The sequence below is a fragment of the Anomalospiza imberbis genome, chromosome 6 (genome assembly GCF_031753505.1).
Source record: "Anomalospiza imberbis isolate Cuckoo-Finch-1a 21T00152 chromosome 6, ASM3175350v1, whole genome shotgun sequence".
Classification (NCBI taxonomy): Eukaryota; Metazoa; Chordata; class Aves; order Passeriformes; family Viduidae; genus Anomalospiza; species Anomalospiza imberbis.
In genome coordinates, this window is record NC_089686.1 from 11,393,140 (window position 1) to 11,419,424 (window position 26,285).

Consider the following 26,285-nt stretch of genomic DNA (forward strand, 5'->3'; position numbering starts at 1 on the left):
AGGAAAGCTCTTGACTTGTGTACGTTGTTAGCTGGAAACAGAGACATTCCTTTTTTTAACTTGTTCATTCCATGATGTAATGAGAACATTTTAAATGAGGACAAGCAAATTGCAAATTGCAAGCTTTTTCCTAGATGTTGCTTATAATCAAACACACCCAACCATGCTCTTAAATACCTCGTAATTAAACATGCAAAAATAGAGACTTAATTTGAACATGTAAATTAATCACATGTTGTAACAATGGAAATTCATAACTGAAAATCCATTAGCAGACAACGCTGTTCCTCATTCTTTTGTTTACATGTTTATACTAATCACGTAACAGGATTTTTGGTGCATGTCACCCTTTGAAAATCAATTCTGTATCAACTTAGAAGATGTGTTCCCATTTCTATTGTATAGCTTTGCTCTATAAATGCAAATAATTGCAAATTAAGCCCCAAATGTCTAAAGAACAGCAGGAGTGACCATTATTTGATGTATGATGCACATCATGTCATTTCTGTGTCACTACTCTAGGGGTTAAATAAGTATCATGTTTTGGACATCTTAGGAAAATAATAAACAATGTAGCTCATCCAAAAAACATCTGCTCATATTTTCTTTGTTAAATAGTAGACAAATATATTTAAAATGTGTTTCCAATTGTCTGCTAAGAAAATAAGTTTGCATAAAACCCATGCTTTTATGCTGAAAAAAATTGTGAATTTACCTTCTGTGGCAATTTAGAAAAAGCCAAAATTTATGCACATTGTGTATTTAGCAAGTAGAGAACTCAGTTGCTGTGGTGGACTACATTAAACATAGATGGATGAGAATGAGGTCAGTGGAGTGAACACAAGCTGTACTACTCAGAGCTACTGTGCATGCACATGGCCTTAAAGATGTTCACCCAGTGGAAGTCTGTACTTGCCTGTGTATTTCAGTGCTTGTGCATGATAGGCCTTGAAGCTTTGCCTAAAAAGCACTTGTGAAAGAAATATTCTTTTCACATTTGCATTTTGGTTGAACACTAGCAGCACTTCAGTTGATCAGGTGTATCTGACTGTGAAGATCTAAATTCACTGGAGGGCTTGGGCTCTTTATCACCTGATGGCAACCCGGTCAGTAAAGACTTTTTCATTGACTTGGATCAGGCCTTGGAATCCCCCTGCATCAGCTAGTGCCTTCTTAGTTGAAAATATGGCCTTGAGCTTTCTCACTCATGCAGGAAAAGTTCTCCACTGAACCTCTTCTCTGGTTTTATTGTATAAATGCTACTTGATCCTCAGCATCCTGCTTCTTAAGGTACTATGCAGCTGTCTTGCACTCTTGACTTCATGCCACTCTCATGTTGCACCTCCCAGTAGGTCAGCCATTTCCACCCTGTTGCTTTGTTAGTCCCTTTTAAATAACCACTTTTTTATTGTGCTACTTACAGGAAATACCTCTCCAGTAATGCCTCTAAATCACAGCCTAAAATGTTGCCATATGCATCTTAAACTTAAAAGCCCCCATATTGCCCTATTCTGTATGCTAACACCATGTCTACAGACACTGCAGTGAGTTATGATGAAAATAAGGAGGAAATTTTTAAGGAAAACTTCTCACCTTCTTGCATAAGAAGTGCTAAATTCTGATGGGAAGCACTTGGACATACATAAGAGCTTGGACTGGTTACCTGTCAAACTGGGGTCTAAATAATGAAGGGGAGCCACACTGAAACAAAGTATACTAAGTGGGAAGATAGGAAAGCATTCATAAAAATGCAGCAAACAGCTCTGTGATAATTAGTGGAAATGAGGTCACAGCCTGTCTTTCTGTCCTACGTGAACCTTTTCTTTATTATTGTGGCATCACAGCTTACCAGTTTTTAGTGGACTAGTACCATTTCTCAGTTGTTTTTGCTTCCTCTTTTCTCACAGTAAAATGCAACTTAAATTCCTAAACTCAAAACCCCCAAAAATTCAACCCGCAAGCCTCAGTGGTATTTGGAGTTTATGTATTCTTTAACCAAAGGCCTTTGCATAACCAGATACTGGTACATTTTTAATGAAATTCTTGAAGTTTTGGGCTTAACCACTGCTTCTTGCAGTGATATGCTTGAAAATATGTCAACTATGTAGCTGTAATGGAGGACTGTGGAGTTGAGGTATGTCCATTTTCTGGAAGTGGTAGACTGGTGTCAAGGTCTGGATCGACCTCCAGCAGGGTCCTGGCTCCAGCTTGAACAGTCCCATGGTGACATCAGAACTTTGGCATATATGTTAAATAATTTTTTGTGTTATTGCCATTATTTCAGAGAATAGCTGATGATCTGGCATGAATGAATCCACTACAGACATATCTGCTGGAGTAAGCAGAGAACTTTAAAGCTTAATGAGTTGAGAATTGCCTCATTCATTTTTCATAGGTTATTAATTTGGAAACTTTTCTATTGCCTACAGCAGTAGACTTGGATGTATATGGGAGAAGTTCTTCAAATTGTAGGCAAAGAGACTCAATTTCTGAAAGAACAAAAAGGAAAAATACAGCAAAACCCTTGTTGGGTTAAAAAGTGCTTAAAGAGGCTTGAGAGTGAAAGAAACACACAAAGGGTTTACTAGGCTGGAGTTAAACAGAACTAAGTAGGATTTAGAAATGTACTTAGAAAAAATAATCCTCAAAAGGAAGAGAACAGCATCCCTTTCCACCCAAAATCAAAAAGGAACACTATTAAAATGTTCTTAAACTTGTTCTTAAAGTATTTAGTTTCTTTTAATAACACTCATGACATGTTGGGTAGTCCAAAAGGATTGTGTGTGTATTGGCAAACCACAGTAGCCTTTTGGATGCTCAATCTTCATCTAAGTGTGTTTCAGATCTATATGTGATAAACTTCATTTGCTAAATATGGGAAGTTGAGCTATTCTATAGCATAGAAGTTGTGTGTGATGTAATGAGAAATCTAATTGTCAGGACCCTTTTACTAAGATATTTCTGAAATTTTGTGTTTGCTTTTCTTCTGGATCCCCTATACAATCTGCATTGCCATTCATTTTATTATGGAACATTATTGGGAGCAAGCAGAAATAAAATCCAAGACCAGGCCTTTCTTTCCCCCTTTTTTTTTTTTTTTTTTTTGACAATATTCTCATTCAGGTACCGTGAATGAGAACATCATTTATGAAGAAGCATAGGGTTCAGCAGCCAGAGTTTGGAGCAAAATAATCTGGCACTGCTATTCTGAGCAGCGGATCATTTGTGGCTTTACACAGAGCACATGGTCTTTCAATCTCAGTTTCCCTTTCTGTAATGTAGAGTGATGAGAATAATTTAATTCTTATCTGAAACAATATTTCTATTTACTATAGACAGATGAAATGGTATGGAAATAGCCTTAATAAGGATTGTTCAAAATCAGATCATATCCATCATTCATAATTTGTTTCAATTTTTTAGTGAAGAAGCTGAGTTCATAATCGAAGAGACCAAAACATTTAAAGGTTGGATTTGTATTCTGGAGAGTATTCAGAATTTCAAGAAAACTACCCCCCCCCCCCCCACTGTTTCATTATGAGAAATATTCTAAAGGCTTTCCAAAAGTTTTGTCTTTATGCAGAACCACAGTCTGTTTATTTCTTCATGCCAAAGATGAGGTTTGGCACAGGATTGTCCCATACCCTTGCCAGAAGCTCTCCTAAGAGCACACTCAGTTAGTTTATATTACTACTTTTGAGAAAGGAAACATTAAAGAACCCATATTTTTAATACAGTATAAAGGTCCTCTGAAGGCTGAAAATGCCTCCCTCTGGCCCCACCTCACTGCAAAGGACTAGGGTATGTGAGGGAAAAAGGAGTCCTACAGTCAAAGAGCTGCCTCTGTGTGAGGCCTGGGAGCAAGGACAGCTTCATGCTAACCCTCATTTCCCTGCAGGCTACGTTTTCAAAAAGTGCTTCTAAGTGTGGTTGCCCAAGTGGAGACAACCAGGGCTTCATTTTCAGCAAGTCTGGGCACTCTAAACACCTGTTGATTCAAGTGAAGATGGACCTAGGCTGCCTCCTGCCAGTGTTTCCAAACTTCTGCAAGCGTAGGGTACTCAGTGTCAGGTCTGTCCCTCTCCTTCTGTGTCCCTGATGCATTGGTGCATTGCCTTTGCAGCTTCTGTGAAAGGTCACTAAGCCAGAGAAAGGCCATGGTTATCCTATTTGTACATATAAATACAACTTGCCTATTACTTGCGTTTTCTCTGCTCTTAAATTGGTATAACCTGTAACTGATGTTTGGAACCCTGGGCCTCTTCCTGCTACCTAGAATGATGCACCAGGTGTAATTTTTAATTTTGACTTTGGCAGTGTCTTGTATATTTGGGAAAGAGAGATTTGAGAGAATCTGGGGAATTGTCTGCTAACTGCTGCAGAAAGACTGTTGATCACCAAACCATTTCATTTAAATGCAGAGGGTTTATTTTTTACACTTCTATGAAGTCTTGAAATCTGAGATAATACAAAATTTGAACAAAGAAGGCTATTTTCATAGAAATGACGGAGTCTGTAGACATATTATGCACAGAGTGAGAGAGCATTTTAGGTGATTTTATGATGATATGTGCATTATAAAAGAAAAATGTGTGTACGTGTACCCCTGCATCTGTGAATCCATTCATCCTCTCAGAACTCAGACTGTACATTAGAAATGGAAGCCAGCTGTTAAAGCTGTCACCCAGCTGTGCATCTGCCTCCTCCTGGGGTGTCCATTCAACCCCACAGGCTGCATGGGGCAGGCACAGTCAGCTATCAGAGAACTCAGCTGAAGCATGGAAGACACTTTTTTCCGTTTGAGTTCCCCTCACCATATGGCAGCCAAATTTAATTTTCAAATATTCTTTTTCCCCCCTAATGAAACTGCCACTTCCAGAATTTCATGTTCAATCATCTTGTTCAACCACAATGCCTCTTCTACCTCCCAGGGAGGAGTCCAAAGAATTTTCATTAGTTGGCTGAATATCTAAATATTAGGGATGTCTGTGCAAAATCTGCATATTAAATCTGAGTGTCCAGTCTTGCATCAATGGGGTCCTTTTTCTTTTCTCTAAGAATAGCTGTCTTTGAGTCCTATCAGAGTTGCACCATTGTGGATCAACATTCAATGCCCAGGCCCTTAACACTTTTTATTGAAAGTTAACACTTGAGTTACAAAGCATTTCCAGTATGATATGAAACTGAAGCCATGCTGAAAATTCTTAAAATATTCAAAGAGTGAGTTCTTTTATAATCTGCAATTATACTCAATACTGGTGTTTCTGGGCAGAGTAAAAGTGGAAAACTTTAATGGGTGGATCCTCCTGTCATAACTTCACACTGATACTCAGATGTCAGTCCTTGAAGAGTTTCATCCTCTTTTATGCTGTAAATAAATATTTTGTTTAGTCAACCTGCTGGAGGATTTAAAAGGAAATCAACATGTTCTGTAGACTCAAAGAGTGAGGACTGTTTGTTTGTACATTCTGACTGCCTGCATATTGCAGTCCAAAAAATATTCCTCTGTCACATCTGCACTGAGCCAAATTCCTTCCATGTTTGGTTGAAATTTTACCTGTAAATGTAAATTTGTGAAAACAAATTCTTTTGTTCTGATATTGATTTTGAAAAACAGTTGCTCTGAGTTTGAAGTGAATAAAATACTGCATGCTATGGCACTGGTTTCCCTGGTTTTCTAAAATAAGGCACAAGCTCTAGTTGGAGCCTATCCAGTGTCTAGGAAATTCCAAACAGCTCAATACTAGTAGATTCTCTGAAGCCTAATAGGTTATGTTCATAGTAAACCTTTAACTTATTAGGGTTAAAATTCTTATTAACACCATTCTGTTCACCCATCCAATGATTTTCCTGCATGTTGTTAATAAATTAATTGTTTCTGAGGTGTCTGCTTTTATCAGATGTAGTTGGAATTGGTGATCATGTCCATAAGATTATTGAAGGGGTAATATGCATGGGACCACTCATGCAGACTCAAGCTTGACTGCATAAGATTTGTTTCCCTAGGAAATCTGGCACCTGTTACACATATCAGAGCTACTGTGGATTTTTGCTATTCTGTTCTTACTATTCATTAGAGAAGGAGAGATCAAGTTTCATCAGATGCAAATCATCATTCCCAGAGGATATCAGCAATGACCGATGGAGCAATTTCTTTCTGACATTCTGGCTCTGTCTGGGATTGTATTGCATCATGGTGGGTCTTTGATATATGTGTTTGAAATACACTGGCCTGATAGACTGGAAATTAGTTAGTAAATAGTTTAATTTTTTGTCATGTTTTCAAAGTACTTCCTCATGTCAACAGCCAATAGGCAGATGCAAGTGAAATGTTGAGACTGTTTGCCTTGACTTCTGTTTGTATTTGCTATATCTGAAGATGCTCCTAGATCTTGTTACAAAAATACTTTTCATTTAGAAATTCAGACCTCCTCTGATGTAAGCCCCAAACATTTCCATTTCTAAGTGCAAGAAGTTGATCCCTATGTAATTATGAAGTGATGCCAGGTTTTAACCACACTACCTTACCTACCCTAGTCCTTTGGAAATGTTTTACTTGCAACAACTTTATATACCAAACATGTTTGTTTAATGAAAATGTTGTTATGATTACTATAAACAACATATTTTTTATATGACTAATGTTTTCATGAAGTTGGTTTCATTTTCACAGGTCACTGCTTCCTTTTCCAGCCTCACAAACAGTTTTCTCAATCATTTTGGGCACTGAGTTGGTACCTCAGCACTTGGATCTGTGTCATATGATTTGATCTTCTTTTCAGTGTTCTCCTATTCGTCCCTGTCCATGTGCTGTTTTTTCTGACATTTTTTTTCCTTCATGTCTCATTTTATGACAGTGTTTCTCCATGATGTGCTTGCTAAAAGAAGTGAGATATCTAGAAAAAAAATAGACTTTTTTTGTGGAAAAAAAAAATAAAGCAACTGGCCAATTGGCTACCTAGAAAGTAAGTAGTTTTACTTTTTCTAATTTCTTATGTGTATGTGTGTTGTTTTTTTAAAATCTACATTCATGACTTTGTCTACATATTTTGTAAATGAGCTTAAACACTCTAATCAAATTGTAATTATTCATGAATAGTCTCTCTTTATTGCTAATGATATGCATCACACTAACAGAGTTTGATATACTGGTTATACAAATAAAGTTCATCTGAGGTAACACAGTTTATTCCTTTCTCAGGCATCCAGCCTGGATCTCAGCTGCAAAGTAAGTACCTCTCCACATCTCATTACCAAAATAGCAACCTTCTTAATCCTTTGCTGTGAAGAACAAAGGTTCGATTCAGTCTCTGGAGCAGAAATAGGATCTTATTAATGCACTGGCAACTACAGTGTTGTTATTTTTGTTAGAAAAGAGAGAAACAGGAATTTGCTGATATATGTTAGATTAAGGGCTGTTATTGTTTTGAGATTAATTGGATTGTTAGCTCGGCCTTTCCGATGTCAGCTGAAAATCTACAAAATACCTTGCAATTTATTATTCTGGATGAGATCAGGAGCTACTTCCTGGAAATTCACTTCTATTCTTTGTATTTTTTCTGAAAGAATCACTGAGGCTATCAGCTAAATAGTGTATTGTTTACTGTGCAGGGAGAAAAGTTCTTGTGTTGGTCTTGCCTGGAGTGCTGGCCTTGCTGGACCAACCCCCTTGCCATGCAGTGGATTAAAGCTGAGACCCAAGACACCAGCGAGGTACCTCACGCTCAGCCTTTGGGGAGGTCTGTGCACTGGCCAAGTGTCGAGGCTTGAACATGTTACAACTGATGTATGAATTCACATTTTGGAGTGTTAGGGCTCCAGTGATGTTTTATGGAGTCTTTCTTTCAAAATATTTGCTGTCATGTAGTGTTGGGCTGCAATGGTCTGTAGCATTTGGGATCCCTGTGGAGTAGACTCTGTCTCTGGCAGCTCATCAGGATAAAAGCTGAAATTAGGATTGCAGAGAAGAGCCGGAGAAATTCCACTTGGTGAATTAAATGTTACTGAGCTTGAGGACCTGGAAAAGGGTATCTGGGTGAACTCACAAACTGGTATGAATGACAGGCATAGAAGGTATTGCTTAGAGCAAAAATAAATGCAGTTTAACTGATCTGTTGAGACCAGCAAACAGTTTCTGGAAATGACTGGTGCTTGATAATTCTTAGTGATAGGCAAATGGCATACTCCAAATTACGTGTGGTCCATTGTGTAATTCTGTGTGGGTGTGGACCTTTGCAGGTTATTGGCCTATGCCACCTGGCACAAAATGTGTTTGCTTAAGTCTTAGCATGTAGAACTTTGGGTGTTTGTCTTCATGTGTATGTGAAAGGTTCAGGGTTAAGTGAGGGAGAACTAACCAGAAACTGAGATCAGCAGAAGCATTCTGGATAACTGTTCCCAAGCCTGGATAATGAAGACCAGTAAGACGGCATTTGCAGTGAACCTCAGCTCTCTGCTTCCATTCCTCATGGTTAGGACAAACCCTGTGTTTGGCGTCCAGGAGATATGACAAGATATGTCTATTGATGGAGTATGTAGTCTGAGACTTGTGGCTTGAGTATGTGAACTTCTGTTTGTGAGTTGGAAGAGATTTCTGAGCATAGTCTAAGGCAATTATGTAGTATTAATTGCTAATTTATCCTGATTGTCCATGTCACCAGAAGGCTTTAAGTATTAAGTTCTGATAGAACAAGAATGTTTGAAGTACCAATAGCATATTTGGGCCCAAGTATGTTCTCTGTTATACCACTGCAAAGTTGGGATACTTGTACTGACTTCTGAGTGACAGAGAAAAGCATGACTGGACCTGAGAGACAAAGCTGTGAGTTGCCTGTGTGTCCCTTGGGCAGTGAAACAGCTGACTGAAGAAACAGTTCATGTACTGCTTGCATTTCCCCTTGATGATTTCCAGCTGTCCTCTTATCCCTGGCATGCAAAACATTAATTAGTTTCAGCTTATGAAAATAAGTGAGAGGCAGTGTGTGCTACCCACCTTACAGTGCTGCACATAAACAAAGCACTGCAAACAACGAAGCATGCTCACAAATGCTAAGTGACATTGTCATTAAGCCAGGGGCAGAGTAAAAAGAAAGTGTCCTTTGTTGCTGAACATAGTCTAGATGGTTTCTCAGCCTGTGCAGTAGAGGAAGACATGCTCACATGCAGGTCATCAGTGTGTATTGCATCTGGACCATACATCAGAGTGTCACAGACATCATACTTTCATCTCCACAGGTCTTTTAGTATTAACTGAGGCAAGAGAAAGGAAAGAGCTAAATAGGACAGTAAAAGAAGAAGGCGGTATTTACTTTTTTCCAACCTGCAAACAAAAATATTTATAGGATATTAAAAGTTTGGGGGGTTTTTGTCATTATAGTTCTTGCACATTTTCAGATTAGGATTCCTAGATGGCTTTGTCAGAGAATATGAAGAATTTGTAGGTATAAAATGTATTCGAAGAATTCACACACTTTAATTTTCAAACCTGTTAGTTTATTGTCACAACACAAGACTAAGTATATTTTATGCTGCTGCAATAAGATCTGCCACTACCTTGCTACCCAGGCTGGAAGGAAAGTATTAGCAGAAAGTAACTGGAATCAAGAGATGAAGTAGAAAATGCATTAAGCAAAGCATGAAAATCCTAATGCCTTAACACCATTACTAGTCCTAAAGAAATATTTTGCTGAATTGGATGGACTGCTACAGACTCTGTTTAAAGCAAATTGAAAAGGACAAACTCAAATTTAAGTGAATACTAGAAACAGTGAACAAGGTTATGCAAAAGTTGGAATATGTATGGATGCTGCAGTCATGATGGAAGAATTTCTGCAAAAAGGAAAAGAAGGTGTTGACAGGCTGGTGTTGCCCAACTGGAAGTGTTGTATAAGCCTGGAGAAATTATCCCTATGATTTAAACATATAAATAATAAATTAAATACAGATACTTGTATGGACAAGAATGAGTCTGGACAAATATACTACTAAAAAAACGATTACTAAGCTTACTTGGAAAAGGAATCATACTGGGGTCATCAAAAAACAAAATTAGATTAATTGTTGTTGAAAGGTTAAATAGGTTTTTTTTGTTTTGGTTATAGAATGTAACTGTGATGAAGTTCTGTTGTGATGGTGGAAGAGAAAACTCAGAAGAAAGCAGAGAATGTTTGGAAGGGTAGGGAGAAGTGGCTTGTATGAATTCTCTGTCTTATATTTAACTGCTGATGCCATCTGAGATCAGAAGTGCTGCAGATCTCCAAGCAGATAGTTTCCACTTGATTTATTGCATTAACCTAGATATGCAGTGGGTAGAGGTGGCAGACAAACCTACTGTTATGTGTTTTGCTATAAAAATGGTGAGTGAAAACCACCATTTTCACACCAATGGCCTGAGATCTAGAAAGGGCTGGAACAGACACGATGGAACTGCACAGTAAGCTGGGACTGTAGCTGAAAGTGGACAACATTCAGAAGCAATCCAGTTATCTCCCATTTATACATTTTACTATAGAAAGATAAAGCAAAAGGATTTGTGTGTACTGTAGAAAGTTTAACTCTATCATAGCATCTGATGTTTATCTCATTTCTAAGATGGGTGCTGTTGTAGGAAATCTCATGTGTTGCCTAATTGCCATAATCTTAACCAGAGGGTTTTCAGACTGCAGTGCTGAATTTAAATGTGTCTATCTCATCCATTCAGTAATACTTTGTGAGGTGCTGGTATTCCCTAGGGACTTGTCACCCTACAGAATATGGGAAATTAAATTAATGAAAGGAGTTTGGTAGTGCACATGTTGATTTTATGTTTTCTTGAGGAGGCAACTCCTGAAGGAACACATTCTTTTGAGTAGGAGATCACTCTGTCTTAGTCAAGCAAGACTTACTGTGAAGTTGGGAAAGTGTCAACCAGGAAAAATTTTGATACTCAAAGTAAGGAACAATCATATCATTCCAGAAAGCAAAGGAAACTACCACGCTCTGGCAGGCTTTCCAAATTAGTGAGCAAAGTCAGCCTTTACTGAACTGTGAGAATATTGCTCAAGATCATCCTGCATTTCTACTCCGAACTGCTTGAGTCACTGAAGGTATGTCTACTCAGAATTTGGCAGGCAGATATGAACCCTCTCTGTCCATGTTCCAACCTGGCTAGATGAAAGCTGCCTGGGAATGGGAATCTGTGCAGCCATCATTAGTATGTGGCTGAGCTTGAACTGATAAGTTCTGCTGGGAAGCAGAGCATATTAATTTGGGATCAGAATTAGAGGGTTGCAGTTACCAGACTTTAGGATCAGAGGTAGCTTCTACCAGGGCATCTTGGAGCATTTGCAGATGGAATTGCATCTTCTTGCACATCTGCCATGGAATTACATCCTTAATATGTTAAAAGGGTTAGCCAGATGTGATCTGGAAAAATGATGCCCTAAAGACAGCCCATTCTTTTAAAAGAAATCCTGAGTAAAAATCCAGTGCCAACTTCCAGCTTTAGCAATTTGCTTTCAGATGCTTTCTCTTAGGTCTGAGGATTGATGTATGCTAGTGTTAGGGGGAAAAACTTAAAACTGTATATTTGAATCTAAACCAAACTGGTCCAAGGAAATGACTGTGCACAAATGAGCACCTTGCAGTAATAGCTGCCTGAATTAAATGTCCCTCCCTATACAGTCCATTACACAAAACACTTGTTCCCTTGTTTACAATGAATGGAAAGTGCTAATGGCAGCTGATTTATCTCATGTCTCAGGCTCCTGAGTCACTTAGGTACTTTTGAAGATGTTCTCTTGCAAATTAATTTCTGTAATTTATTTCCATGCATCTGATTTTCAGAAAAAAGCCCTGTTCCTAAATAAATTCATGAGTGTTCAAAAATGATTTTGTCCTTAGCCTCGGAAGTCCATTAGTTGCTATGTTCTGGAAGCAAATGAAATCAGTGCATTCTGTAGAATATGAAACTATTCCTAACTGTGACAGTGGATCAGTGCAATCATTAGGTTAATACCAAGTATTATTATCCAGGATGCTCATCTGGTTTTACTGAGCTTTGTTAACAAAATGGAAATGATTAAAGTCATCCTGTCTGTCCCTCTAAAGTTCTGCCTGTGAATGAGTCACTGTTTTACAAATGGGTGTTGCCAGACACTGATATTGAATACGGCTCCAGCCATCAGAGCTCTGGGTCCAGCACCGCATTCTTGGAGTCCAGACTGGAACACTGAAATTCCCATTGAAATCTGTGGGAATTCTGCATGGCCAAAGCCCAGCTACCTTTATGGCTGGCTGAGGCAGCTTAGAGAGAACTGTAGCTCTATGCATGTAGTAGTCTGGGGACTCAATATGAATTTCATGCATCTCTTCACTTAGTCACTTGAAACCCAAGATGGAATTGAGGATACCACATTCCACTTAGGCTTTGTTTGCTTGAGGTCAGCTGAGTGCCCACTGCTGCCTCTGGACGTGACACCTTCCACCCCACTGGCAGAGCTGCAGCTGTGGTTTCTGTGCTCCCTGGGCACAAGAAGTATTTGCATAGAGCAAACCCCAGTGTGTCTGCTGCCCTGCCCTGCCCTGCCTGCTGCAGTGGTCCTGGCTGGCTGCACCAAGGGTGGAATATGCTTCAGCCTTTTCACTGACATGGAGCTGTTTGCATGTCCTGAAAGTAAAGAGCTCCCAAAGATCTTCTTGTGGAGTTGCTCACAGTAAGCTGTGTCTTATGGGCAAGGTTGACCCAATAGTTAATTTTGCTTGTTTGCCTCACATATGAGACACGGATTGAATAGTCCTGGCTTTGGGGAATTTCACATCTGGATTCAAACTCTTTATGGCTACTGTTCCCTAATCTGTGCCATGGGCTGTTCCCAAGTCATAGTTCTGTACTTTTCCAAGCTTTGTGTTTCATATCGTCCCCTCGGGGTCATTTGTAAAAGTGGGAGGGCCAGATTGGTAGTTGCAAGAAAGAGAAGTCTCATCACTGACGTCAATGCAGCTCTTCCACTTTAGCAAGGGATCAGGCCCATCTACCAGTGTCACGGTCTGCTGGGGAGGAGGGGAGGCAGCCTCAGAAGTGTTGGGTTTGCAGTTCGCCAAGTGACAAACAGAGAATCTGAGTGCGGTAGCCAGGCATGTTACAAAACACAGTTGGAGAGACAGCTCTCTCTGGAGGCTTCAGTCTTGATTTACTTACTCCTGGTTGTTGTCCTGATATTCCGTGGCTTTCAGACAATTTAAAAAAAACTCAATATATGGCCTTCTGTGAGGATAATTGGCTGAGACCCCTTGTGGGATTTCTGGGTGGTTTCATGTGGTGTAGGAGGCCAGTTGTTGGCATAGCTGCTTTTGTGCAGCTGGGTAAGGCTGTAGTGGAAAATCCAAGGCTGATTGCTCTGTGTTACCAAATATATGACTACACATAGGTTTAAAGTAATTTAAAGCTTCCAAATATTTTACAAATCTTCAGATATTTTAAATAACTTTGAAAGCATGAATTTAAGGGAATGATGAGTTAAAAGGAAGGGAGTCTGAAGACTCTAAATAAGGCAGAAAAGAGCTAGGGTTTTCTCAGGTGCAAAGGGGAGTAGTGGAGGGGGAAAAGCCACAGAGCCTTTCAGAGATCCACTAGTGCTGTTCCCAGAACTCTGCCTGTTTTGTGCATTTCTTCTCCTTTGCTTTTGCTCATCTGAGCAGTCTCTCCAGAAATCAGCAACTGGAAACACATAACAAGTAATTCTCTTTGCCAGGTAAATGGGAACAATAGTTGAGTGGGAAAGAATGAATCACTGCCATTAACAAGAAGACTAGGGTTGCTCTCATCATCAACACAATGCAGTGTCTATTCTCAAATGTCAGGGCTAATAACTCACCATTTACAAATTAGACTTAACCCCCTCCCACACAAACCCACATAGCCCTTGCTAGCCTTCAAGTTTAGGTTATAGCTGCCTTTCTCTGAGGGCTACCAATAAAACCTTCAAAATGCATATCCTCCAGACAGTCTGACTTCTTTCAAGATCAAATACTCCTCCCCTTTTCCCTTTGGATTTTGTTTTAATTACAGCTACATCACTGAAAATGTGGAAAACCCATCTAAGCCCTAATTATCCTTAATGTAAGAGGGCCATTATTGTCTACAGATGAAATGAATAATACAACCAGTAAGAAAGATTCCAAAGTTTTGATTACCTTAATAAATTCCTAAAAGTGAAGGAACTCACAGATCTTTATCCAATGCAACCACAAATTACTAATGCAGGTGGGAGTATCAAAAGTTAGAGTGTTTCAGCTGGCATCTTACAACATCTGTTGAGATGGTGTTTTTCATCCAGTTTACTGATGGATAATAGCTATAGCTGCCCATAAAAGGTGTAACAAGGATGCCAGTTTCCTAGATAACCATCATGTAGGTGTAGAACATGAGATGCTGCTAATTTCAGATGCTCATCAGGATATTAATAACCTCCATCCTTTGAAAGTATTGAGCTTGTTTGAATTCCTGGTCCTGAAATATAGAAGATATCCAGGATATATTTTTCATTCAGAATGACATTTAAAGTGAAGTTAAAACAGGTAACTGGAAAAAAGGACACAGAAACAAATTTAGGACTTGTTAGTAGAGTCCACTTAGCAAATTCTGATTGCCCAGTCCAACACCAGCAGTTTTTCATTAATGAATAAATCTTTCTTTCTCTGCAGATTGAGAATTCTTCAAAGTGATTTACACGCAGTTCTTAGCACAGCTGTTTGCTGGGGGTGTATGCTCTGTGTGGGGGATCTATCAGCAGTCTGGCTACCTCTGTGTGATCTTGGGTAAGGCCTGGATAAAAATCAAAGGCCAGATTGTTCTGTTTTTCCAAATGTGTTGCCTGGGGCCTGCTAATTAATAGAATGTCTAGGAATGTCATACATCTATTGAAAAAAGTGTCTCTTGAAAATTGCCATTGTTTTAATTGAATGTTGTCGTTTTCACATAGTGACCAATATCTCAGCCTACCAGTCTTCTTGAAAGAGCAAACTGGAACATGGGAAAACTGGACACTCAGAGGAAAATGCTGTCTGTTTTTAAGTTATTTTTTAGTGTAGGTCTCACAGAGTCATAAATGCTCTCACATGTTGACTGGGGGCCTTATCCTGAAATCCAGACTTGAGTTTCATTCTTCTGAATTATTCCAACATAAGCCAGTGCTGGAGGCTGACTGTAAACAGGGGTTAGAGATTTGAGCTGATTTTGACCTAGCAATGGAGCATAACTCTGGAAACATTTGCCGGAGATATGGCACTTTGTGTCACGGACAACTGAAAGGCCAACTGAAACTCTGAGGTTGTGCATGACAGTAGGCAGGCTGGGATGTCTACCAGTAAGTGCTTGCAGGATTGGGTGGTAGGTGGTCCTAATTTATTTGCTGTTTTAACAAAAATCTGGGATTTGTTATGGAGTGAGTTAGTTCCTCTGGGAAAGGTGGGTGTAACTTGTCAGGACATGAAGGATAACTAACCTCAGACATTTGGGAAGTTGTGTGTGTGTGTGTGTGTGTTTTGATGCATATGATTTTGTTATGTAAAATAGTGAGGCTCACCCCCTGCTCTGCCTGTGGGTTTCTGCACAGTTCTTTTGAAGGAGAAGGGTAGCTCATATGATGAGGTGAGAAAGAAGATGAATGGAAATAGAAACCAGGAGGAATCACTTCTTCAGCTGAATAGTTATAAATGCTTCTAGAAATCAAAAATTTTTGTCCTGTTTCACTGGGCATATAGGGGGAAAATAAAAAATGATCTAAAGATTACATCTTGATTTTTACAAATTTATTGGGCCACAATTTGTTTGTATGTGATGAGAGACATTTTGTATGGTATCTGACTGTAAGCATTCCCCCAGTGCATCACATGCTGTCAAAAGAAGCTAAAATCCTTCTTTTTCTTCTCTGTGTAAGTCTTGGATTGGAAGCTGTTTTCATTTGATTTGTTTCTATCAGTGCATTAGAGCAAAGGTGTGTGCTTTGGACCATGGGTGTAATTTTGAAGGCTTCTTTTGTTGAAAACTCTCTCAGTTGGCAAATAGATCATTCAGAGCTATGTTTTCTGGGAACCCAGCAAAGATGATGGCATTTTGGAGGCGGAAAGAAGCAATAGGGAATGAGGGGGAGTATCTTTTTATCTGTCAAATGCAGTTGTGGTATCTCTGCAGCACTGCGCTTTAAGTGCAGTGTGCTGGTCTTGGCTTTTATGAGAGTTCTGGAAGAGTTTTGTGCACTGCACAGTCTGATTGACAAAGAGGTTTTCTGTCCTCGCATGACCTTCTTTTAATTTAAAAAAAAATTCAATAAAAGTTCAGCCACACAGCAAGGGATGAATTTAAAGACTGCACACCATGTGACAGTGGTAAAACTTTCATAATAGCCATCATATTTGTTGGTTTAAAAATCAACTTCATTGTCATAGTTAATAGTTTGCAGCTGCTGTAGAACAGAGGCAAATTGCTATGTATGTGTCAGCCTTAAATGCAAGTAAGATCCACTGACTAGGACGACTCGGTTAGTTTTTCCTATCTATTGGTAGTATTGCTGATCATCATCTCTACGCGATGAGAGGATTTCATTGCCACATTTCATCACTGCTGAGCTGATTATGTGATCTTGCAAGTAAAATAAACTTGTTTTCAGTGTCCTGCCAAAATATACTCCACAACATCCCATTAAAAAGGCTTCCAGGGTCATGCATAAGTAGGTGCAACCCCCTGCAAATCTATGGGATATCAGCAGCATGGATTTAACTAATGAAGGTAAGTTATATGAAAAGTGTTAAAGAATAAGAATTTAGCACCTAATGTGAAGCTCAGTAATAAAAGCCTTTTGGAAGATCACAAAGTAAGTTCCCTGCCAACCTATAACACATGAAAGTAGTTATAATTTGCACCAGGTTACATCAGATGGGAATGGGAAGCAGATGAAACAACTCTGTCTCTGTCATGCTGGTGATATGCAGAAGGTGTGTAAAGTCAAAACTGTCCAGTGGTCAAAGTGAAGCAAGCAGGCTGGGCAGGCAGAGGAATATGTGAAGTGTCTGTTGATTATCCTGGACTGAAGATTATTCAAGAAAGCCTCCCTACGGCAATGGGAGTTGTGGCAACCATAGGCAATCATGTCTAAAGGGATCTGTTGTTCACTTAGGCTGGGCAAACGTAGTGCTACTTAGATATAGGGAGATCCTACTTTACTTCTCCTCCTCCCTACTCTGTCTACTGTTAAAGTAGAACTGAGTTTAAACTGTGGACCTAAGGCTCCAGAATGATGTGTGAAGGGTATCCCTTTGAAGTGATCTCAGAAGGACTGTGGTTATTTAAAGCAAAGCATCCCTTGGTGTTTCAGGCATGTGTCTCTGTGGAGAAGTCATGGGGTTCAATAGGTGCAGGTCAGGCTGTCCAGGTTGCTGTGTTCTCATGGTTGAGGGTCAGCTTCTCCTTCAAGAAAATAAATAGCAGAGGAGCAAGAAAGGCTTAATGACTGAGCTTACAAGAAGGCAGTACTTTTAATGCTGAAGTCAAAGACTCAGAGCCTAAATGGTGGGAAAATTTCCCCAGGGAAGAGGCAGCCCACACAGTCCTGCACTGGATTACTGTTAGTGCTACTTCACTTATTTGGTTGAGATTTCTCATGTGTTTCCTGGGCCAGAACCTGACCCTCAGGTCTCATTTACAGTTCAGAGAATTTCAGTTTGGCATTCCTGTGAACATTGTGTAATTGCAATAATTTCAACTCTTGTTATTCCTTCAAACTTGGATAATTTGTCAATGTGCTAGTTTATTTAATTCACATAGAGACCGTCACTAGCACTGAAGTCTAAAGTAAGTACATGGGATATCTAGTTAATCTGCTTTTTTTTTTTTTTTTTTTTTTTTTTTTTTTTTTTTTTTTTTTTTTTCTGCAGGCCTTCTGTCTTTATTGGTTTGTGGAGGTTGCTTTTCTTTACAAACAAATGGAAGTGTATATAAGATGGATGGAACCTTCAAAGCCCCCTGTTCAGTGTGTGAGGGCTCTAGGAGAGTGGCTCTGGAGTCTGAAAATGCCACACAATAGGTACCTCCCCCATTTCTGAAGTATATTCCCCATTCTCTTGATGGAGTTTCTTAGCCCTGAGGAGTGAGGGACATCTGGGCTGAGGCCTGGTTATTTGTCAGCCAATTTACAATTAGACAAAATGTCTTTCCACAGAAAGAGTAGAGAGGGAAGGAAAATCATAGAAAGGTTCAGGGCCCCATCCAACATGGGATTGAACACTTATGGAACATCCAAAACTTCTGTGGGAAACCTGTTCTGTGTCTCACCACCCTCAGAGTAAAGATCTTTTTTTCTAACATGTAATCTAAATCTCTTTTCATCAAAACCCCTTGTTCCCCCTTGTCACTATATGGCCATTTAAAATGTCATTCTCCCTCTTTTTTTTTTTTAATAAACCCCCTTTAAGTACTGGAAGACAGCCGTGAGGTCTTTCCAGAGCCTTTCCTTCTCCAGGCTGAACAACTCAACTTTCTTGGTCTTTGCAGGAGAGGTGCTCCAACACTGTTAATTTTCATGGCCCTCCTCTGGACTTGTTCCAACAGGTCCATGTCTTATGCTGGAGATCCCAGAGCTGGATGCAGAACTCCAGGTGGGGTCTCATGAAAGCAGAGTAGGGGAGCAGGAGCACCTCCCTTGGCCGGCTGGCCACACTGCTCTGGGTGCAGCTCAGGATGCAGTTGGCCTTCTGGGCTGTGGGCATACCCAAGATATACTCCTGTTAGAAAAGGTGGGACAAATGTCTGTAAGAAAGCAGCTATAAATGTGTTGGAACTACCCCATTAGTATTAGACCTGCATCTATTTCTGCCTTTTGGGACAGAGGAACTTGCAAGTTTTTGACCAATAGTTCTCTGTCTCCAACATCCCTGAGTGTTTCCTGAAGATTGTGGACAAACAGCCAAATTTTTTCTTGATGGCAGTCATTATTTTCTGAAGGAGACTCCTTCATTTAGGCCTACAAGGGCAGTTGGCCTCTGTGATTAGAGAAAGAGGGTGGACTTTATTTAATTAAATGTAAAGGCATCTGAAATGCAAACATATGCTATCATAGTAGTCCTTGAGCATTCTGTTATGATCTGTAGATATGAAGTCAGTGTAGTCAAGGGACTGTAGGTTCTGGCTCTACTTACCCTAGAGTAGATCTGTAAAATGGCAAATAGACTCTGTCCATAGCAGTGTCTCTATCTATTAATTAGAGGGGGACCGAGGCAAGAAGAACAGCCCCATATTTTTGTATTCTGCTTACAGTGATGGAACAGTTTGTAGAGATGGTGATCTGTATTTTATCTTCCTTCTGATGTTGCCTTCCTGCTCACCTCTAAACATTGACATAACTTTTCAGGGTAGGCATGAAGTTAGTATGTTGAACATAAATTTTGATTTTTGTCATTGTAGCTTTGCCTGGAACAGCACATAATCTACTGGCATTTTGGATCTGCAGGAGAAAACAAGACTGTTTCCACCATCAAAGGTCTCTTGGAGTTGTTGAAAGAAGGCTGGAACACTCCTGGTTTTTGGACTTTCTTTTCTTAAGGTATTTTTACTCCTATCTGATTTCCAAAGAGGAGTCTGATTTTCATTTTACATTGCCCCACCCCTGTGGCGTTTTTGACATTGGCCAGAAATGAGGAACTTTGAGTTGGAAAGGTGTCATCAAAACAATGACTAGATATACTTGGAAGAAATGTTTATTATTTGGCTTGCTGCTGCTGAGAGCTGCTAATTACCAAGCAATTATGACACAGACATAATTTTTCACTGTCTAAAACTGCCTCTTGGGTTTAATATCTGTCAGAAAACAAAAAGCAGAAAATTTTTGAGGAGTCCAAGAAGGGCCAAGAGATGTATAAATATTTCCTCAGGGCATCCTTTTCTACCTTGGACTTCAAGGCCAGGAGTTTGGCTATTACTCCCTCCTTAGAAAGCATTCTTGGCTCCAGTATCCTGATCCATCTTTTCTCTCTTGGCTTTTCAAATAATCAAATCATAAAAGTAGTTAGGGAAGTACATTTTGCATCTGTAACTTCTGTGATCTTTGGATGCTTTAGGAGTCAAAACTCCACATGGATTTGCCACAGCTGAGGGCTGTGTGTTTGACTCAGAAATCCTTTTGCACACAAATTAGAGGGCAACCAGTGCAAAACAATGTGGTTATAATGCATTAGCTAAGCAGGAAGCATGGAGATCTGTCTCTGCTGTGTCAGGAAACAATTTGTCTGTGGAAATGGCATGGCACAGTGCTTGGGAAGACAATGCCGTGAGCAATGTTCAGTAGGCTGGCGGCTGGAGAAGGTCCTACAGGGGCACTGTCAGTGCATCAATAGGCCTGATTTATCACTGTATTATATTAATTCTACTCCAGGGTGACTCCATTCAAGTCAGTGAATTTATCATAGGGAAAAGCTGGGGGAAAATAGTGCCTCATTCCTCTTGCTTTTTGCATGAATTTCTTCCAGAGCCACATCGATACTTTCAGTTCTGTCCTCTTCATGCCCAGCTGTGACAAGGTGGGATCTGGAATCTTCTTATTATTGCATAGAGGAGCTGGGATATATTCCTGATCCCGGCAGAAATTTCTGAACCCCAGATTTGCCAACTAATCCTTAAAAATGCTTTCTGGTGAAGACAGACACATGAATCTTACAGTGTGGTTCTTGAGAAGGCACTTTGAAAATGGGATTTACTGTTGAGGTGGAACACCAGAGGCTGTCACACCACTAAGCTGAGAGTAAACAGAGAAGAAAGCCTACATGAGAATGCTATGAAACTGGATATAAATGAGGGAGGGAGTAAACTCTTGCATCCAAACAGAGTTTGGCATTTGCCTGTAACATGTAGGTGCTTTGCCAGCATGAAGAACAGAACTGAGAAGTGAAAACCTACATCTCCATGTTCATCTTTCAGCAGGCTTCCAAGCATGCACATTTCGTTCAAAATCACTACCAAGCTGTTTATGATACATCTGTGCCAACTGCAATGTTTTATGTAGTCATTGAAGCCAAATCACTGTGACCTGATGTGACTCAGTTTTCTAAAAGGGTGCATCTTGAGATTTCTCATTTTCTTCAGTTCAAAGTGAAATACTAGGAAAAGTGTTGGAATGGATCTGAAAACAGTGCAGCATTCTTATGCAGAGGCAAGACTGCCATTCAGGCAAACACCAGAAGAAAATCTGTCTTGGGTGTGTTTTTCAAAATGAGTCTGAAATGTTCATTGGAAAAGTGTCAGGAATATGAGACTTAAATGAACTCATTTACATGCTCTGATTTTGCCTATATCTGTGGTATTGGGAAATGCAATAATAAATTCCAAGTGCTCTGTTCCTGAAATTTTAGTTCACCTTTTTTTCTCTGCATGGAAATTTTTTTAGGAGTGTATGTGACGTCTCGGTTTTTTTCTCTCTGGTTTTATTTTTTCCTCCATATTTCTCTTTGTTCTTCTCCATATTTCTCTTAATATAAATTTTATATCTTTATGTGACTTTTAAAACTGTTAAGGACATGGAGAAAAATTAAGTAAAACTCTTTTTTCTTGGTCTGTGGTTTTTTTTTTTTTTGTCTTTTCTTTTGCTGCTGTTTTTCTTGGATTATAGAAAAACTCTTCTTTATATATTTAGCTGTTTAGATATGTTCTCATTCATAGATCGTGGTTTATTATGTGTTTTATTCTTGTTTCCTCAAATACTACTGAACAAATCAACAGTAAAATTTTCCAAAGTTCTTCAAATTGAGGTCAGATGCTTTCAGGCTCATAAATCCTCCAGGTCAGCATAAGATATTTTGATACTTGAAATTTGTCACCATCTTTCTCTTCAGTAGCACTGCCTGGTTTTAGCTTCATCTGATATTGAATTGAACAGTTAAGCATTGTCAGAATTTATAATTGACAGTTGGATTTATTTGTCATAATACTTGATAGTGATGCTGGGTTGTTATATTTTTTAGAGGTTCCCATTACAGCAGACAACAACAGACACAGATAAAAATGGCTTGTGTTGTTTTCCCATGCAAGCCATGAAAGTTGTTAATTAAAAAAAAATATAGTGGTTGATGAGAGGCTTCCTTCTGATGAAATTAAACTCAGTATCATAATTGATGAAATAAGGAGGAGGAGATTACCCCAAATGACCTTTGTGTCTGAATCTTTATTTGAAAGGAAAAAAGACTTTTTTGAATGTACTTCCAGATAGTATCTACATTTCTTAGAAACTTGCAGGGCTTTTTGTGGGAAACCCCCAAACTATTTCAATGTGGCTTTGGCCAAAATTATTTGGTTTTCTCTTACCAAATTTCAAAAAGGTTGAATAGTTGGCTTTTCTGAAGGAAAGGCAATACTTTCCATATAGAAAATTCCCCCCTTTTTTTAGCATTGCTTTTTTTTCCTTTTCCACATTTCTGACAAGCAAAAGAGCACAAAAGTGCCTGGAAGTACAGTTCTTATGTCATGAAATTTCAAAGAGAAAATAAGATTTACAGTCTCTGAGTTTTTGCCTGCTGCAGCACCAGTCAATGCTAATACGTCAGGCTCACAATTTGACATAAATACAAACAGAAATTACTGTTTCTTCCACTGCAACATTGCAAATACCATTTTGGCTAATTGCCATTGACACCAGTCTGTGAGGAATAGAGGCTGTAGTTGCCTAAACAATCTGTACTATCACTTCAAGGCATCAGCTGCCCTTTTCATGCCCCTCTGCTGTGATTGCTGGAGTGTTCATGTTAGTGCAAAAGGTGTCAGATACGGAAACTTTGCCAACTGAAAGCTAATAATATGAAAAAAGGAAAGTTAATGTGGGCAGGAGGGAGTGGTGTAAACTGAGATAATGTAATTTGGCTGATGTTGGAATGGATATTGCTTTGAAATTGCAGTGCAGTCATGTTACATGCTTGAGATTAGGCAGTGTTGGTGCCACAGGGAATTACAGGTGTTCACTTTTATGGGGCAGTTCTGTTTAAAACCAGGCTTGGATGGTATACCTGCTGGGTGGTGTACTTTATGGGCTGTTTCAGCAGGTCAGCCTGAATCTTTCTCCCTTGTGAGTGAAAGAGTCTGTGCTGGTCTGCGTTGCCCCTCCTAGACACATGGAAGGGGTTCTCAGGTGGTGGGTTTTTTCCTATCTTTGCCTCTGTAGACCTTGAGGATATATTTGCAGAGTCTGAAACTGCTTTTCAGAATGTGGGAGTACATTATTGTTGCTTTTCTGTCTATTTCTTATTTTAAACCAAGGGATTGTACCTCCTGACTTCCCTAAATCAGGCTTGGAGCCTTCAGTTATGATTGAAATGAAGATGAAGGCTTAAGTGCAGGGATTAGATAGTTAAGATGAGGGTTTAGAAAATACCCATTTTTGCCACGAGATAATTTTGTGATATTTCTGTAAAGAAGGCTCTTCAACAAAAGCTGGAAGGAATTCGGCCATGAGGAATTCCAGCAGTGAGAATTTGAGATGTTTGGGAAATCAGGAGCAAACTGAAACTGAGGTTTTAGAAATGGTGGTATTTTTTTTTCTGGTGCCAAAAAGCACGCCAAGTTATTTTGTCCTGAACAATCTGTAGATTTAATCTCTCTTGAAGTGCCCAAGGGGTTCTCTGACAGCGTTTTGGAATCTGTGGTTCTCCTTGGTGCTGTGTTTTACAGTTTCATAACAAAACACTGAAGCTGATTTCTGTAATGGATAAAGTGGAGTTCAGTATATATTTGATCTCTTTCAATAACTAGAAACCTTAACCATTTTGTAAACAAAGACTCAGCCCAGTGTGAATATGCCTAAAAAAAGAGAAATTTTATTGGATTGTGGAAGTAGTGTATCTTGTTTAATCTTCACTTTTTTAAACATAAGGCCTTAATTTCAGAGTTAGGAATAAGAAAGATGACAAAGATTAGCACTAGATTGGAAACAAGAAGCCTGTGCCTAACTCCAGTGAAAACAGTTATGGCTGAGTCATTTTGATGAAAGCATGTACAGCCAATAAATTCATTGAATAGATATATGTAGGAGACAATGATTACATGAGGAAACTTGAGAACAATATTTTAAGGTGTATAAAGTTTTTTCATTTGCCATGAAGATGTCTACTATTGTATAGATTTCCTTTCTCTTTCCCACACTCTATGTAAAGCTGAGGACAGAAACAGCTTGAAGACTGAACATAGTATGTCTTTAAAATCCAGCCATTCTCATGCACATCTGCCAGTAGTGGACATTGACCTTTTCTTTCCTGCTCTGGGAAGATGTCATTCAGTTCAGGAAATATCAGAGAAGTGACACAGTGCTGGCTTAGCACAACAGTGACCCTATGAAATGTGGATTTGAAAATCTTATTGTGCTGGCAAGCCAGGCTCTCTGAGCATTCCCACTGCATACAGTCTTTGGTGTGGTTAGCACGGATAGTGACAGTTTAATCTTTGCCCTTCTCCTTTAGCTATAGATATGACTAACAGTGGGAGAAGCTAATGAGCAGATGAACAGCAGATATTTTGAGCTTTCAATATTTCTGAGATATTTAGGTAAAGCTAGGTAGGGCAAAATTTTGTATAGAGAGGTAATGCCTTTTACTAGGTGAAATGATAGAACTGGGAAGAAACAGCAACTCTCACTTGGTGAAAGCATTTCACTTTTTCCCAACTTTTACATCAGTTGCTCCAGTGATGTCTGCAGCCAGGTAAAATCATTGTTTTTTTGTTACCATTAGTTATTTGTTGAGTTTAAAGACAGAAGACAAAATAACATAACCATCTTTTTTGTGTGTATGTTGCAATGTGAAGTGATCCTGAGGAATATACACTTGTGTAAACTGATACTGTGTTTTAATTTGTGTATCTATCATAAAAAGTATTTAGACTGAACATAAAAAAAATTGGAACTGTGATATTTTACTAGGAATGTGTGTACTCAAATGTATATTCAGGTGAGGATGAAACATATTAACAGCGTGATGTTTGTATCAGGTTACCCTTATTTTGCAAACTACCTGAAGTTATGTTTCTCACCCCATCACTACCATCATAAAATCCAATTTCTCTGAAGTGTTAAGTTCTCTACTGTTCAAGAAACTGTTTCTTTGAATTCCCTTTTCTCTGTTTTTAATACATCTTGGTTTTGGCTAAGAGCACTCTTGCCTAGGTAATTTTACAGAAATGCCTGTAAAATGCTGAGAAGCTAATCAGCTTTATGAAGAAGACCTTCAGACTTTCCAGAACCTAAAAGTTCCTCTCAGTGCCAATCATTAGACAGGAAAGAGGTTATTCTGTTATTTTTCAGTAAATTTTGCCTACCATCAGGCTTCAGTGAGCAAACTTGTTTTTGTTTAAACATACAGAATCTTGAAGACTAAGAGAAGGCTAAAAATTGGTGTTGGTGGGTGGCCATATAATATTAAAAAAAAAGATGAAAACTTTTGTTTATTTTATGCTTGGCTCTTGCAGTGCATGAGGAATGCCATCCCTTAGCCATTGTGTCATTTGGAGCATTAGTCACAAAAGGAGCTATGTTATTTGCTGATAATATCTGCATATGGGAAATCCTCAGAGGATTTGTTAGGACACATCCATGACTGGCAGGACTCTCATGAGCTGTCTGAGACAACTAAAGTGTATTGTATGGACAGCTCTCTATCTGCATTAAGGTAATTTTGGCCTGTGAAAAAAGCTGTCAGACATGCTGGACTCCTGTGTTGCAGGTGGTGTTTCAAATGCTGCAGTACCTGGATGGCAAAGTCCTTAGAAGTGATTGAGTGCGTTAAACCCAGAAATCTGAGTTTGCCAAGTATTCTCACAGATAAATTCTTTCAGCAGTTCTAAGACAGCTTATTGAAACATAAGGCCTTAATTTCAGAGCTAGGAATAAGAAAGATGACAAAGAATAGCACTGAATTGGAAACGGTGAAGCCTGTGCTTGACTCCAGTGAAAACAGTTACGGCTGAGTCATTTTGATGAAAGCATGTACAGTGCTAAGACAGTGTCTGAGACAGAAACTAATGGCTTCAGAAAATGAATTTAAAAGAATTCTTACTCCTATTAGAAAAAAGGCATTATGTCTGATTTCCTATCTGTAAAAAAACTCTCAGAATAAACACAGCTGTTTAATATCTTGAGGTAGAAAACCAACATCTTAATGTTTTATGATCTATAAATTTAGTATTTCAGGCCCCTTGCATAGTAGCTCACAAGCATTTTCCACTAAGCCATGTTGCATGGTGTGCTTGAAGTTTAAAGTGTCTGTTCCAAAGGCTACTTTCAGCC

The 26,285-nt window shown here is 39.1% G+C and overlaps 1 long non-coding RNA gene across 1 annotated transcript in view; it reads left to right on the forward strand.

Moving 5' to 3' along the window:
* LOC137475270 (uncharacterized) overlaps nt 1–26,285 on the forward strand; it is a 101,079-nt gene that overhangs the window by 73,171 nt on the left and 1,623 nt on the right. The window contains exons 7-9 of the long non-coding RNA XR_010999788.1: nt 7,202–7,228; nt 7,612–7,713; nt 19,436–19,574. This is a non-coding gene — a long non-coding RNA (uncharacterized lncRNA). The remainder of the gene's footprint in view (nt 1–7,201; nt 7,229–7,611; nt 7,714–19,435; nt 19,575–26,285) is intronic.